The sequence below is a fragment of the Dermochelys coriacea genome, chromosome 1 (genome assembly GCF_009764565.3).
Source record: "Dermochelys coriacea isolate rDerCor1 chromosome 1, rDerCor1.pri.v4, whole genome shotgun sequence".
NCBI lineage: Eukaryota > Metazoa > Chordata > Testudines > Dermochelyidae > Dermochelys > Dermochelys coriacea.
In genome coordinates this window covers 171,488,974-171,504,716 of record NC_050068.2, presented here as the reverse complement: position 1 = coordinate 171,504,716, position 15,743 = coordinate 171,488,974, and positions in this window count along the sequence as shown.

Here is a 15,743-nt window from a genome sequence, read left to right as displayed (position 1 = left end):
CAAACAAATATATAAAACATGTTCTTTGCTAAGTCAGAGACGAAGCTTTTATAATAACTCCATTAAAACACCTATGCCTAAAGACAGTTATGGTAAAACAGTTAAGTATCCGAAGTAGAATTGGGCAGGAAACACTTTTCCTGTGTCAAAAATTTTTATGATTTCAAAGTTATTCCCATTTTGCATCGGGAAAAGGCTGAATCTTCTCAAAAAATTTTTTTTGTGAAAAAAGAATATATGAGAAAAAGACCTGTCAACCCAATTTTAACGAATAGTCCTGTGGTTGGGGCACTCACATGGGAGGTTCAAGTCCCTGCTTTAAATCAGGCACAGCAGCAACTTGAACATGGGTCTCCATATGCCTATTGGCTATCCTGGAGTAGCATATCCTCTCTGACAGAAATTCCATTCTTGACTGAAAAACCTTCCTGATAAAAGTTTTGTCAAAACTAATCCTTTCCAAAAGTTTCAGTTTTAACTAAATGACATTTTCTGACCAAAAAACAAACAAACAAAAAACTGTTTAGTCAAAAAATTTCCAATCAGCTTTACTTAGAAGTGAAGGAATCCCAGAATTAAGCTTAACCATGCAAGAATAACTATGCCCCTTTGGGCTCATGTATTGCAACACAGCCTTTAATACCCAAATTCCTATTATTTCTCAAATAATAGTAGAGTTGTTTGGATACTTTTTATACAAGTTTAAAAACTGACAAATATTTCATGAATTGTGCCACATTTGATGTCTGATTTGTGGAGTTATGTTTGATGTTTGCTAAATCTTCACACAATTTCCAGGCACCCTTGGAACATGTTTGTGAACCCTTAAGCACTTTTGATAAACCCATGCTTAACCTTTTTGGGCCAAGCAATAATAAATGAAGGCATATGTTCTTAAAAAAATCAATGGGAGTTGATAACATGCAATGCAGCCAACAGATAATCATCTCCTTGCAGATTTAGGCCCTAAATCATATTCAGAAAATGGGTCTGATTCTCTGAATTGTATTTACACCCAAAAGCAGGGATAGGAAAAAAGATGGTGTGGGAGGTAGGGGTTCCCTCAAGTCCCCTCCAGAATCTGCTTCAGGTCCTTATACTGTCTTTCTCTTTCCCCTCCCCCAGTCCCATACCCGCCATGAGACACCCAAAGTAGTTTTTGGAGGAAACAAACAAAATAAAAGTCCTCTCCCCTCTTTCTTCCCTTATGGGAGAGGGGAGTCCATAGGAAAATAAATAGAGAGGGAAGAGTGACCTGGACATCAGGCAGTCTTCCAGAGTCAACTCTTTGGGCTTAGTCTAAATGGGGTCTACCTCCAGCCCTCTTCATGAGGCATACTGCTCTGAGGCTGTATCATGCGGCTTCAGGAGCAGGGAGGCTTGCTTCTATGTTCCTAATAGCTGTCTGAGGCACAGCAGCCTTGTTCCTGTTCACAACTTCTCCCTGTGGCAGGTTTTCTCTTTTAAGTCTCCCCACTCCCTCCAGGCAGAACAAGCCTTGCAGGTGCACCACATTGTTGTTGAACAGGCCCAAAGGTGCTCGTTAGTATAATCTCCACTAGTGTGAGGGTGTGCCCCTTCATCGATGGATAAATTCTGTTTGTATTTACCACAGTGTAAAGTCTATTGAAGTCCGTGCCATTGCTCTGAATTTGCACTGATGCTGCTTAAAGTAGTTTGTGGTCCTCAACTTGGAGGTTGGATGGCATGTAGAGGATAAGGAAGTAATTCATTCATTTAGAAGTGGGGATAAAAATACTTATAAAAATAAACTAACCACTCTCCAGTAGTGCATTGACTAAGGCAAGGGTCACGTGGTAATATTAATGTAATTAAAGACAATAGTAATGTGTTCACACAATGGGGAGAGTTGGGAAGATGCACAGGCTATCTGAAATTCAACATTTGTAGACTCTTGAGTGCTTTGTTTTGCAACCTTAACATTCTTTTAACATAGTTTGTGTGTGTGTGAGTGTGATACAGTTGAGCTATAGAACATAAAACCACTAACCTGTTTCCTTTTTTCTATCTCTGTCTAAAAATGAGCTTTCTTTTTACTAACCATTGCTTTTATATATTTAATTCAAACTCCAATTAGGAAAATAATGGTAAACTAACTAATTAAAATTAAATACATGTACATTGCAGGCTTTGGAGATTGCTCTCCTTTAAAAATCAAAACAAAAACCACAGCACCAAATAAGTGAAAAAGTGTCAGGATTACTGGAATAATAACAGTAAACTCAACCATGGTTGATGATTCCTTAACCTTTAGAGATGTGTCCAAGTTTCCTACTATCATTGTTTAATACTATTTTCTTCCCACAAGATCCTCTCATTTGTTCTTCCTATGCCTTTTGATATCTTACATTGTAGCTGCTCAGCCTTCTACATTACTAAATTTAATATTTTTCTTAAAATGAACTCAAAGTAAAGTGATAGTTTGCATTTGATATTTTTGGATACAGTACTTGATGTCATAGTGCTATCTGTGTCATCCTTTAATTTATAATTTAATTTACATATTAAACAGGCTTCCTAGAATATTTATTTCTGCAAGCCCCTTGTTCCTGAAATTGTACATGCTGGAGCCAACCACCCACAGTGGCAAATGTTATATAATAAAAACACCGGTTCTGTGTAGCCTTTTATTGCATTTTCCAATATTCAGACCTTGATGTCCTTATCTGGGGAACGGAGAAATGCCAAAAGATTACAAAATGCTCCTTATCCACCAAATTAAAATTTTTCCATCCTCCTTGACAGTTTGTATGTCCACCAATTTTAACACTGAACCATTAGTTGGTTCTTTTCCAGATCACACTTTGTATTTCAATGTAGGATCCAAACTTAAAATCTTTTTTTAAATAGAACATAATTGAAGTTGTATGCGCTGGTCAACTTTTTCAAAATTGGGTGCCTGAGCTGGGCATCAAAGTCCATAATTTAGGCACTTACATAAGTGGCCTGTTTTTTTTTCAAAATTGCTGAGCACCCACCTGCTACAGAAATCAGTGGCACCTGATGGAAGCTTCTGAACTTCTGAAATATCTGTCTGTCTACATGCATCTGGATTTTATGTTAAACTCTGTGAGTCACTATTTCACTTCATGGACTGAGTCAATTCCTTTATCAAATCCCTGTTAGGAATGTAAAGAAAATTATGATGGTAACTTGTAAATCTTGATGTAGAAGGCAAAAATCTCTCTCTCAAAATCTGTGTCTCCAAAGTTAGATAAAATGTAGCAGTTGCAGTTCCAAAAACCAGTGGGAAAATGTTCTTTATGGTATAGTTCTATCATAAGAAAAAATAGTTATATCTTCTTTCAGCCATGTTACTGTGACCAACTCTATGAAATAGACTTTTGGGGAAAGCCAAATAGCAAATGAAAACAAAAATCAAATTTTCCAATGTGTCTTTTAAATTATGTTATTGAAAGAAACACCTGACATAGTTGAAGAGGTAACCAAAAGCATCTGAAGCACTTGGAAATCTTATTTATGTTGGGAATAATTCATTTTATAAGAACTACATGTCTCTTGAAAAGACGAAATGCAGCTAAATCCTTCACAACCAAAGCACACTGAAATAATGAGTGCTATTGTGGTGATGAAATATCTTTTATTGGGATAGACTCACAGGTCTGATAATAGGGTTTTATAGTTATAGATAAAGAAAGTACTTCCTCTTCAAGCTGCCCATACTGCCTCAAATAATGGATGTTTGACAATAATGCTAAAAGCTTATTGGCATTTTTTTTGTTCTTCAAAGAAAATCTCTCATCTAAAGAATAGGGTCTGAGAAGAAATAGTTTAATAACAACAATCTCTGTTCTCTTATTTCACTATCTGAATTGTCCGTGATAAGCAATATGACTCAGATTAGTAATACAAAAATACCTGTACACCTAAATACTACTCATTCTGATGCTCTTACAATGATTATCAACTTAATCCCATTGACTTTAATGAAGTCTAATGAAGTAACTAACTATTCGGCATAAATAAATGGTATTGGAATCTGCTCCTTTACCTCTTCCATTGCAAAGGAAGTCTTATAGAAGTATTTGGTACTGATAAAAGTTCCTAAAAATTATTTAAGTAATCTTCCCTGAAGACTCTGAACTTTAAAATTATACTATTGTGTTTGCATAAAGTTTTTATTCATGTTTATTCCCTTTTATATCCTTTCTGTGGATTGAATTAGCTGATTTTATAAAGGCAACCAATCCAAACCTTTTGAACACCTTACCAAAGTGGAATATATTGAAGATGAGTCAATAATAGTCAAGATCACTGCAGCTAACTACACAGTTCATGACATCTACCTTCCGACATCCAGTAACCATCCCAAAGACACTGTTATTCACAGCTAGGCACTCAGATACCACAGAATATGCTCTGATTAGAAAGTCCGGGATACACACCCCAAATCATCTTCGCTATATAAGGACACTCCAGCAGAGATGTACATCACGTCATGGAAAGAAGCCACCTGAATAGCCTGAAAGAACCTGCTTCAATACAAAAATACAACCCTTTCCGACTGCACACCCTTGGTTGTCGCAGCTACCCCACAATGGAACCCATATGGGGTATCATCAGACAACTACAGGCCATACCCAATGGGGACCCCATTCTAAAAGAACTCTTTCTTGAACCCCGTACTTCTGGTCTTCAAACAAACCCCAAACCTCTCCAAACACATCTTCAGAAGCCACCTCCCCACAGACCAGGACACACCAACTCCAAGTGGCACCAGATCCTGCCAGAAGAACAGATGCAAAACTTGCAGACATAGCTCCATTGTTACAGTGCTCAATACCCCCCACAACACAATTTTCAAGATCCATGGTTCCTACATTTAGAATCTATGATTCTACACATGCCTATCACAACATGTAGTGTACCTACTCCAGTGCACTCAGCATCCTAATAGTTCACCATGTGGGTGAACCCAGACAATCACTACGCTCTCGAATTAACTAACACAGAAAAATGACACAATCCCCATATCATCTGTGTATGAACATTTTTCACAAAGCGATCACTCTATATCTGACCTCTCAGTCCTCATCCTCAAAAGAGACCTGCACAACACTTTCAAAAGACAAGCCTGGAAGCTTAAGTTCATAACTATGCTAGACACTAAAAATCATGGACTGAATAGAGACATTGGATTTATGTCTTATTACAACAATTTACAACTCACTGATGATCCCTGCCCCAGCTGCTTACCACCCCCAACCCACCTCCCCCAGTTCCTTTCCTCCCTATCACTGGAGAGGTGTTAACAGGCCACTTCATCTCAAACGTTCGCTTGAAATATACATTAATTACTTAATCTAAATAATCTCTTTCACTTTGTATTTAGCTGTTACACACAATAAGTTTCCAGATCTGAAGAAGAACTCTGGGCAAGCATGAAAGCTTGTCCCTCTAGCCAACAGAAGTTGGTCCGCTAAAAGATATTACCTCATCCATCCTGTTGCTGCTAAAACAATTAGAGGATAAAAGATTTCTGTAGACACTAAGTAAAACTGTGCTCAGATTAACTTCTTCTGTTGCTGAAGAAGTCGTGTTGTTCTAATTCAGTTAATTTTCAAGTTCCAGGGTTCTTCAGGTATCTCTCCCAGCAGAAACAATCTTCTGTCTCTTTAGCAACCAGCAGAAAAAGGGCTTACCACCTTCCCTCTTTGTAAGCAGAAGAGAGAGAGAGAGAGATGAACAAGAGCCAGGAGGGAGAAAGGAATTTAATAGACAATTTGCCACTGACTGGAATCAGAGCGCAGACCCAGTGTCATTTGTGAATGAAACATCATGTCAGAAATATTGCAACACAACCACTATGCAATGCCTTTCAATAACATTGAGCTATTCCTTTTAAAAGCCCAGACTCTGGCATCTTTACTTCTGATGTATAATAACTTAGGAATTGTTTACACAAATATTTAGTTTGTGGCAAGCTGGGATGTAAATCTACCTCACATTAGCATGCCATGCACTAAGTGTCATTGTGGACCCTGCTGATTTACCCTAATGGCAGTGGTGAGCTGGAGCCAGTTTGCACCGGTTCACATGAACCGGTTGTTAAATTTTGAAGCCGGTTTAAAACCGGTTATAAAAGGGATGGGCAAACTCCGGCCCGCGGGCCACATCCGGCCCACAGGACTGTCCTGCCCGGCGCACCTGAGCTCCCAGCTGGGGAGGCTCCCCGGCTGAGAATCCTTTTTTAATCTTTAGTCACCTGGCTGCAGTCCAGGTCTTCGGCAGCACGTCCTTCAGTGAGTGAAGGACGTGCTGCCGAAGTGCCGCTGAAGACCCGGAGCGACTGAAGGAACCAGTTCTTCAGATTTTGGCAGCTCATCACGGCCTAATGGTTCCTTAATGCACATTGATCTTGACCCATTTCAAAGCAAGGTAAGTAAAAGCACACTAAAGAATTGTTTATGCACATCAACATGGCCCTTATGGACAATGCAGAGCAGCGTAGCAAAAAGTAAATTTACACTCCAGCTGGCCATGAGAGAACTGTTAATGTAGACAGACCCTTAGTCTAAAAATAGTCCCTTTGAAATTATTAAGACTACAAATGGAATAGTGTGCTATTCTATATGAGCAAAAATATCAGGTCAGCCTACAGGTAGAATACCACTGCTCTAACTACTAGATCTTAAACTGCATATGTAAAACAATCTATTGAACCTTTCTGTAACTAATTCAAAACATATAAAAGAAAGATACTGGTGTTAAAGTGCTAAAAGAACCAGATCACTGCTGTAGAAGGAAAAGGAAGAGTTAATCAAGGTGATCTACTGGAAACAATTCTCTGAAAGAAGGAAAATATAAATTTACTCTGTGTCCTCTAAAATGTCTTATGTGTGCTCAAAGTGGGCCGTTTAGGTAACTAAGTGCATAGCATGTAATAGAGCAGCTGGTTCATTTATAATTCCATAATAGAAAAAAATTGCTCTTGCTGACGTCAAAGTTTAATAGTAGGTGAGCATAGCTATATCTTCATAATGCCATGCAAAACCACTTATTTTCATGGAATTTGGCATACCAAAGCATCAGAAAATGCTTCACAAAGAGTCAGTTATATTTTATGAAATGGAAAAAAAACTCTCACATCTGAAGATTCGAAAAGTTAGTTTCTCCAAGAATGTTAACTTTCCTTTATTACACAACCTGTATGTTTAATTATATGCATTAATAGCAAATATAGGACATTTGATAAGGAAATGGGAATAGAAAATGGCATATATCATTTACAGCAACACTTACGCTGAATAGCACCTTACTTTTTTAGGGTTTGCCTACAACATGAATGGACTACTTAAAGGGGACACAGTCAACTTTAAAAATCACACTTCTGTCAAACTTTTTATCTACCATTTGTTGCAAATCATGCCTCTGATTACTATAACTGGGAGAGACTAGAGAGAAGTTGAATTTCTCCATTTTTTTTAAAGTTTATATGCCATGTGCATAGTTAGTTTCACTGTTTTTTCCTGGAATACTTAGTTAATTTTCCCACTGTTTTGTGTCTGAGTATAGAGAAACATTTTGAAAAAGAGGAAAATGTGATTGTAAAATTATAAATATGAGCATGGAGACTTATTTAAGTATCTGAAAGTAAATCTAAACTCTTAAAAACTTCTGAATTCCAAAAATGATTCCCAATGCCTCATGTTCGATTTGGGTATAGTTAGTTTCTGCTTTGCTTAGAGTGTGTGAAGCAAAAGCAATAGGTCTCTCTTCTCCCGAAGGCATAATATGTGACACGACTACACCCACTCCATAAGGGAAGGCATTGCAGGCCAATTAAGGCATCGCAGGAAAGGAAGGATTAAAGTGTGTTAGAACTTCAAAATTTAGCAATGCATCTTTAGCTTTGTTAAATGCAACATTACAGGCTTCAGTCCACTTCCAGGTCTTGTTCTGCCCAAGGAGTTTATGAAGTGGTTTTAGCAGTGTGGCTAACTGTGAGATGAACTTTCCATAATAGTTCAATAGTCCTAGAAATGAGCACAGTTGGCTAACATTTTGAGGCAGAGGAGTCTCCACAATAGCCTTAACTTTTGCAGGAGCCTTATGAAGACCCGCAGCATCAATGATATGTCCCAAATATTCAACAGAGGGCTGGAAGAATTCACACTTGTCTTTGCAAACTCGTAGGCCATACTCTTCCAGTCTTTGTAGGGTAGCCTCTAATTTTTTTTAAGTGATCCTCTTCATTCCTTCCAGTGACCAGGATGTCATCCAGATAGCAGTGAACTCCTGGCAAGCCACACAAGATCTGGTCCATAGCCCTCTGGAACAGGGCAGGAGCAGACGTTATTCCAAAAGGTAGGCGACAGTGCCCCTTATGAGTCACAATAGTCAACAGCTCTTGGGACTTTCCATCAACGTGCATCTGTAAATACGCTTTACTTAGATCAATCTTACTGAACTTTTGTCCGCCAGCCAGGTCTGCTAAGAGGTCATCGATGCGGGGAAGCGGGTATTGCTCTGCACACAACACCGGGTTGACAGTGACTTTAAAATCTCCACAAATCCGGAGGGAGCCATCTTTCTTCACTATTGGAATTATAGGAGTGGCCCATGGACTATGGGTAACTGGTATTAGGACTCCATTGGTGACCAGGCGCTCCAGGTCCGCTTCAACTTTCAGCCGGATGGCATAAGGCACAGTTCGGGCTTTCAGATATTTTGGTTGACTGTCAGGTTTAATGTTCAATGTCACAGTGATTCCCTTCATACTTCCCAGATCCTCTCCAAAAACAGCAGCATGTTTCCTTAGTATAGTGGTCAGAGCAGTTTCTTCTTTAGTCATTCAGTGCACTTCTGCCCAGTTCAGCTGAATCTTCCCAAGCCAAGACCTACCCATTAAGGCTGGGTAATTATCTCTCACCACAAACAGTGGCAATTTAGCAGCCTGTCCATTGAGCTCCACCTTAACATCAATAGTGCTCAACGTGGGCACAGCTTCTCCCGTATACATCCTCAGAACAGTTTTTGTTGCCTTAAGCGGAAGATGCTGTAGCTTTTCTTTATACACAGTCTCGGAGACCAGCGAGACGGCTGCACCGTGTCCAGTTCCATGTGTATAGATTTGCCATCCAACAATGGGGTTACCCAGTATTCATGTGATCCCACTGCCAAAGACAAAACGTGCAGTGGCACTTCTTCTTGCGATGAGATGTCCCCTTGGTCATCCTGGGTCTACTCTAGGGGATGCAGGTTCCCCTTTTTGGTCAGCCAGACCACAGGCCTCTTTTTCTTTTGTTGACAGGCACACTCAATGTGTCCCCCTTTGCCACAGTGTCGACACACCAGGTCCTTACACCAGCATTCTGATGCCTGGTGACCCGGCTTACCACAGCGGTAACATTCCTGACTCTGCACAGTTTTGTGGGTAGGTTCTTGTGACACTTTATGTACCGTAGAGGATGCACCGATGTATTTTGCCTCCTTTGTAGCCAGAGGAGACTGCAATATCAACAGCCTTCTGTAAGGTAAGCTGAGCCTCTGTCAATAGGCGCTTCTGTATAGCTTCCTTGTACAGGCCACACATTAACCTGTCATGCAGAGCATCATTTAACATCTCCTTAAATTCAGTGTTCTGCTAGCCTTTTTAAAGTTGCTACAAATTGTACAATTATTTCATCTTCTTTTTGGTCTCTTTTGTCTCTTTCAGCAATTACCAGTGGTTTCGGGGAAAAATGGGACCCCAGGATTTCCACAATGTCACTGTAAGATTTGGTCTCAGGCTTAACAGGGTGTAGCAAGCTGTGCAGCAGGGAGTAGGTTTTAGCCCCCACAACAGTTAAGAATATTGGCACTTTCTTCTCTGCTGTAATGTCATTTGCAATAACAAAAAGCTCAAAACGCTCAGTATACACGTGTCATTGCACTATATTCTCTTCAAAAGGTTCCAGTGGCCCTGTAAATGTAGCCATGGTTTTAGTTTCAGGTTTCACAGTCAGTGCCAACAAGCCCGTTCTCACCCCCTTCCAACAGCTAAAAGATTTTGGTAGGGTTGTTTGACTTCTACTTGACCTTGACCTTGACTTCTACTTCCTTTTGTTGCTGGGGCAGCACAGGGATCCCATCCTCATCGCCACTTTAGGAAGAAATCACTTGAGACACAGAGAGCTGTGAGCCATGAAAGCAGCCATTTATTTTCCACACACTGAACTAACCAAACCAGCCAAAACTGGCTGGCCTATCCCCTAATAATCTAACTGAGTTGCCATAGCAACAACAAGGTGCTATTACCACGACAACCAAATACATAACAATTTTTAGTTGCCTGACACTATATTCACTAACACCACATTAAGCAATACAGTGTCAGGGAATACAGAAAAAATTACAACCTTAAAGACATTTTAAAAAATAGACTCATGTTGTATATTTATAGTAAGGTTACAAGAATGGCAACAAAATTAAATAAGTCTTGCTGCAAAAATTACAGGGTAAAATGACTCTAAGGAACAGTGTAGCATAATCAGCACAGATTATTGAGGCAGGAACTGCAATTTCATTCCTTTCTCTGCCAGTGGTGGTCTTGTACAAATAACTTCTAACCAAATTTTCAGTAACTGCTGAGTTCAATGTGATCTTCAAGTCCTCGGCAGCTTTGAAAATCAGATTGGGATATCTCTTGTTGGACGCCCAAAAATTGAGTCTCACAAATCAGTGGCCAACCCTGAACATTTTCCCAATCAAACTCAGCATTGCAGTAGATTGATGTGGCTATAGCAACACTGCACCTGGTTAAAGTGTAAGTGAATTTGGCCTCATATGTCTGTTTTCCTAGGGTCATAAATGGGATAGCAATTAACTAGTTCTCTAGGGGGTTGTGAGGATGAATTCATTGATGTTTGTACATTGCCTTGAAGTCAGAAAGAGCTAAGCAAATGCTTGTCATGATTAAGTTAATAAATATAGACAATTATACATCATTCTCTTAAATTTGAGGAAAATAGGCCCAATTCTGTACTTTGGAAGCACTAAGGACCATTAGTATTTCTAATTCCAATCTAGTAATAGCACAATGCAGAATATAGTTGTTCAGTGTCTGCCCTCTATAGCACACATTCCCAAGAATTCTATACCATAGGTCAGGAAGTCTAAATGACTGCTGCTACTTGTTCTTCTCATGTTCAACATAACTTTAAAGCGCCACTTGAGCTGTTGAGTACTAGGTAGCACTCTAACATTATTTTTGGACCTCACCAACATTTTGAGGATCTCTCCAAAGGGTGTGTATCGTAGGTCTGAAATTTCTATTGACTTTGCTGGGGAGCTATGATGGTGGAAGTCATCAGAAGAAAGGTGAACAGTATATTAATGTAAGAGCTCTTCTTTATCCATAAGGTCCTATTCTACAAAGATGTGCTGAGACTTGCTTTCTGTTTCTTGTCTGTAAAATTACTATAATTATTTAATGCAAGAATTCAAAGAAATTAGGAAATTTTTAGCTCTGAGTGAAATGCCATTTGAATGCTTTTACTTAATTTAATCATAAATAGAGATGCTGAACAGCTTTAGTTGCATTCAAATTTGCAGTGATTATTGGAGAAACATTATAACAGAATAATGGGATTTCTTAAAAAGAAAATTTTAAAGGGAATCAAACTGTCAGCATTACTGATATTGTAATACTGCAGAAAATTACAGTATTACTCCCATTTCTCCAACTACAATAGAGAGGGGGAAAAAGACAACTGTGTATTTTGGTATCTCATCAGCATATACTGTGTCCTTCAATTCAATTAATGCAACTATTATAAACTTTCAAATTATATGAGTAATATTTTTATTTGATTAACAGCAGTAAATCAGAAGATAGCACATATTTTCAACAGGACCTATACTCTTCATTAAGATTAACCCCCTCCCCCAACCCAGGCAAAGCCAAAGTAAACTGTCTTTGTGAAGGGGTCTCATCTGGATTGGTAGGGGATGGATAGCTGGTGGGTTTTGGGGCCACAGAATCAGTGCCCCCAATATCCTCCCTCTCCTCCCCTTAAAAACCTATTCATGGTCAGCAAGGAAAGTCCCTTCTTGTGTAGCGTCACTTGCGTGGTACAACTATGCTCCCCCGCCCACACATACACACACAGCTCCCTACCTGTGTTAAATGTTCTGGAAAGTCTTCCACTATGTGAATTTCAATTTAGCACTGCTTTCTAATTTTGGGCTATCTGTTCTGTAGACCTGGTACATATATTAATATTTGATAAGTGTGACTCATTAAAGAAATCTCTTAAATGACAATATAAAATCCTGAAAGCACAGATACCATCAAAACTAAATTTGAGCAAATACATTTTCTCTTTCCAACTAATGATAATGATGCCAGGCATTTGCATAATTTAAAAATGATGAATAGGAAAATACCTTGTTTATATAATGCTGAATGAATCAATCATATCTGTCTATAAAAAGGAATTTTTCCAAGGAGATGGTATCAAGATTGTTTTGACATCTCTAAAGTGCTGTTGTTTGGACACTTTAAGATGCTCAGTCCCACGTGGGAACTTGTGAATGTAACAGACGGGGGCAAAAATAAGTTATTTTTTAAAACTGTGAAAACTAGATGGGTCAGATTCTCAAGTGGTATAAATGAGCATAGCTGAAACCATGATTTGCACACAAACGGAATACTGTTTTCCCAGTTACAAGTGGAGCTACTCAATTTTCATATACAAGTGCCTTCTTTCCCTGCAATGAACATGCATAATCTTATGTAAGTGCACCTGTTGTTCCATCACTGAAAATTTAATAAGTGATATACAGTGATTATAAATGGGCATTTTTGTTGGGAAATAATTGATTATTTATTAGAATGTAATCAGGATTGAAATGCATGTGTTTAATGGGGAAAAGATCTCTTCCCAAACTCTAGGCAACTACAACTCATGTCTTCAAGATTTGGAGAACAAACTTTTTTTTGGTCTTGTTTTTCACTGTACAATACACTATAACTTGTTTTCTTGCATAGCAATTTATCACCAAATATTTTGCAGACTTCATAATTACAGAATTATATTTATTATTTGTATTTCTGCCTAGAAGCCCCAACATAGACCAGGACCCCATTGTGCTATTCAAGAAAAAAAGACAGGCCATGCTCTAAAGAGCTTTTTGTCTAAGATGAGAATGTAGCAGTTGGATAAAACTGAGAGAGAGTGCTAATAAATACTACCATCTTCTGCTGAGATTCCTATTAAGATGGAGAACCTAGGAGGTGGAGGCCTAATTTAAGTAAGAGAAGCTGTAAAGGAGAAATATTTCTTATTTAAAAAGAGAAAGTAGAACAGCTAGATGGATCTGGAGATCAAAAGAAGACAAAGTCTGGGAGGTCTGTAGGAAAAATCATAGAGAAATTACTAAGAGGCAATACTGAACTTGCCCTGCAATGAATATGGTGCAGTAGGGTTGTATGAGGATGGGATGATGTAGCTGTGCTTTATCTAGGAGGATGAAATTTAAGAAAGGATAGATTTTACTGGGAGTATACAACACAGAACTAGTATTTACACCAAACTTCAGTAATAGTACAGCAAAGCTACAGTTACCTGAATTAAACAGGAGATTTATATCCAAGAGGGAAATTGAGAAGCAGAATTTCTGAGGACATCCAATCTGAAGGAGGAAAAGAGTCATCAACATCCCCTTTTTGTGGAAAATTATCGGGTCCAGCACAGTCGACATGAGGAAGATTAGCAAAAAATAGGAATGAAAGATTAGCCAGAGGATGAAGCTGATCCCATAAGCAGCCTCTGAAAAAGGGACTTTAAAGCACTTTAAAGCTTCATCCTCCCATTGGTGACCCATAATGAAGAATGTGTCAGCAATACTGTTTTCTCTCCCTGTCCCTGATATTTCCAATAATTCATGCTGGCGTAAGGAGGTAAAATGTATACATCTCTGCACTAGTCTAGGTATACTTGAAATTCTGTTTGCTGGCCAAAGTGCTTAAATGTAATTCTCATGTATCAGGCTTCACAATTTCAGTTATGTCTCCATTTGGAGCTTGTTATTTCTAGCTCAAGTAGACACACTCACAAGATCTACCATTGAGCTAGCACACTAAATAGTATCATTGCAGCCATAGCATGGACAGTGATGAACAGCAGCATGGACCAGCTTCCCCAAATATAAACCCTCTTAGATTACTTGAGTAAACAGTCAGGGTGGCTAGTCCATGCTACCATGGGTACACTACAATTTTTAGAACACTAGTTAAATGAGAAGCAGCACAATTTTATGACTACTGAAGCTAGGAATCACACGTCTAGCTCCAAGTGTAGATGCAGCCTTTATGTATTTTCCTAGGTCATTTCTATAGTACATTCCAGTTCATCCAGATGGCCTGGGGGACATTCAAAAGTTTTGACTAACTGGACAATTTTATATAAATGGAAGTAGTATTAACTATCTGTGGATTCAGATTTTCAGATAAAGGGAAGTTGGATACTGGAATTATACTATATTTACATGTAGTCCACTTTTGTCAGTGGCAAACTGAATTGAAATTGTATACTTTATGGATTATGAAACTGTTGTCTTTGTTAATAAAATTATTGATAGAGACACTAGACTGTAGAAGTTAACGTATTTTGGCTTTTTAACATCATATTGTCATTTTACATAATTTTGCAATTGATATTAATACAAAACCTCATGTTTGCATATAGTCAGTAAAATTCTGTAGTTTATTTGTATAAAATGGTGTCTCAATAACTTATAAATATTACACACAAACCTATTTGCCAAGAAACATAGCAGAGTGAGCCCCGCAAAGAGGGATACAGGCTCAAGTAGCCCAGTGTAGATGAGAGAGCATTGCAATCATATTTTGCATTTACACAGAATTTACTGGTTTCAGAGTAGCAGCCGTGTTAGTCTGTATTCGCAAAAAGAAAAGGAGTACTTGTGGCACCTTAGAGACTAACAAATTTATTAGAGCATAAGCTTTCGTGAGCTACAGCTCACTTCATCGGAATGCATCCGATGAAGTGAGCTGTAGCTCACGAAAGCTTATGCTCTAATAAATTTGTTAGTCTCTAAGGTGCCACAAGTACTCCTTTTCTTTTTACAGAATTTACTGTGAGCAGTCTCATTTTGATGATTCACATGGATGTAGTGTGTTTACAAGTGGCAGTTGGAGGAGTACACCCTTTTTCCCTCTACTCATATATGAACGCATTATGTTGATCACTCCCTCTCAAAATCTTCTGCACTGACATACAACTCTGTCTCACATGAATCAGGCAGCCACACCTCTCACTGTTCACATCCCACACTCCATCACCTTCTACCCTCTCAGTCAGCACACTATTTACTCATAAGTTTACATAAGAACAGCCATAGTGGGTCATACCAATAGTCCATCTAGCCTAGTACCCTCTCTTCTGACAGTGGCTAATGCCAGGTGCCCCAGAGGGAATGAACAGAACAGGTAATCATCAAGTGATCTATTCCCTGTCACCCATTCCCAGCTTCTGGCAAACAGAAGCTAAGGACACCATTCCTGCCTATCTGGGCTAATAGCTATTGATGGACCTATAGCCTCCATTAACTTATCTAGTTTTTTTGAACCCCGTTAGTGTCTTGGCCTTCACAACATCCTCTAGCAAGGATTTCCACAAGTTGACTGTACTCATCATCTGATTCATTGATGCTCTCTCACACACCAAATTAATCAGTTCTTTTCTTCTCACACA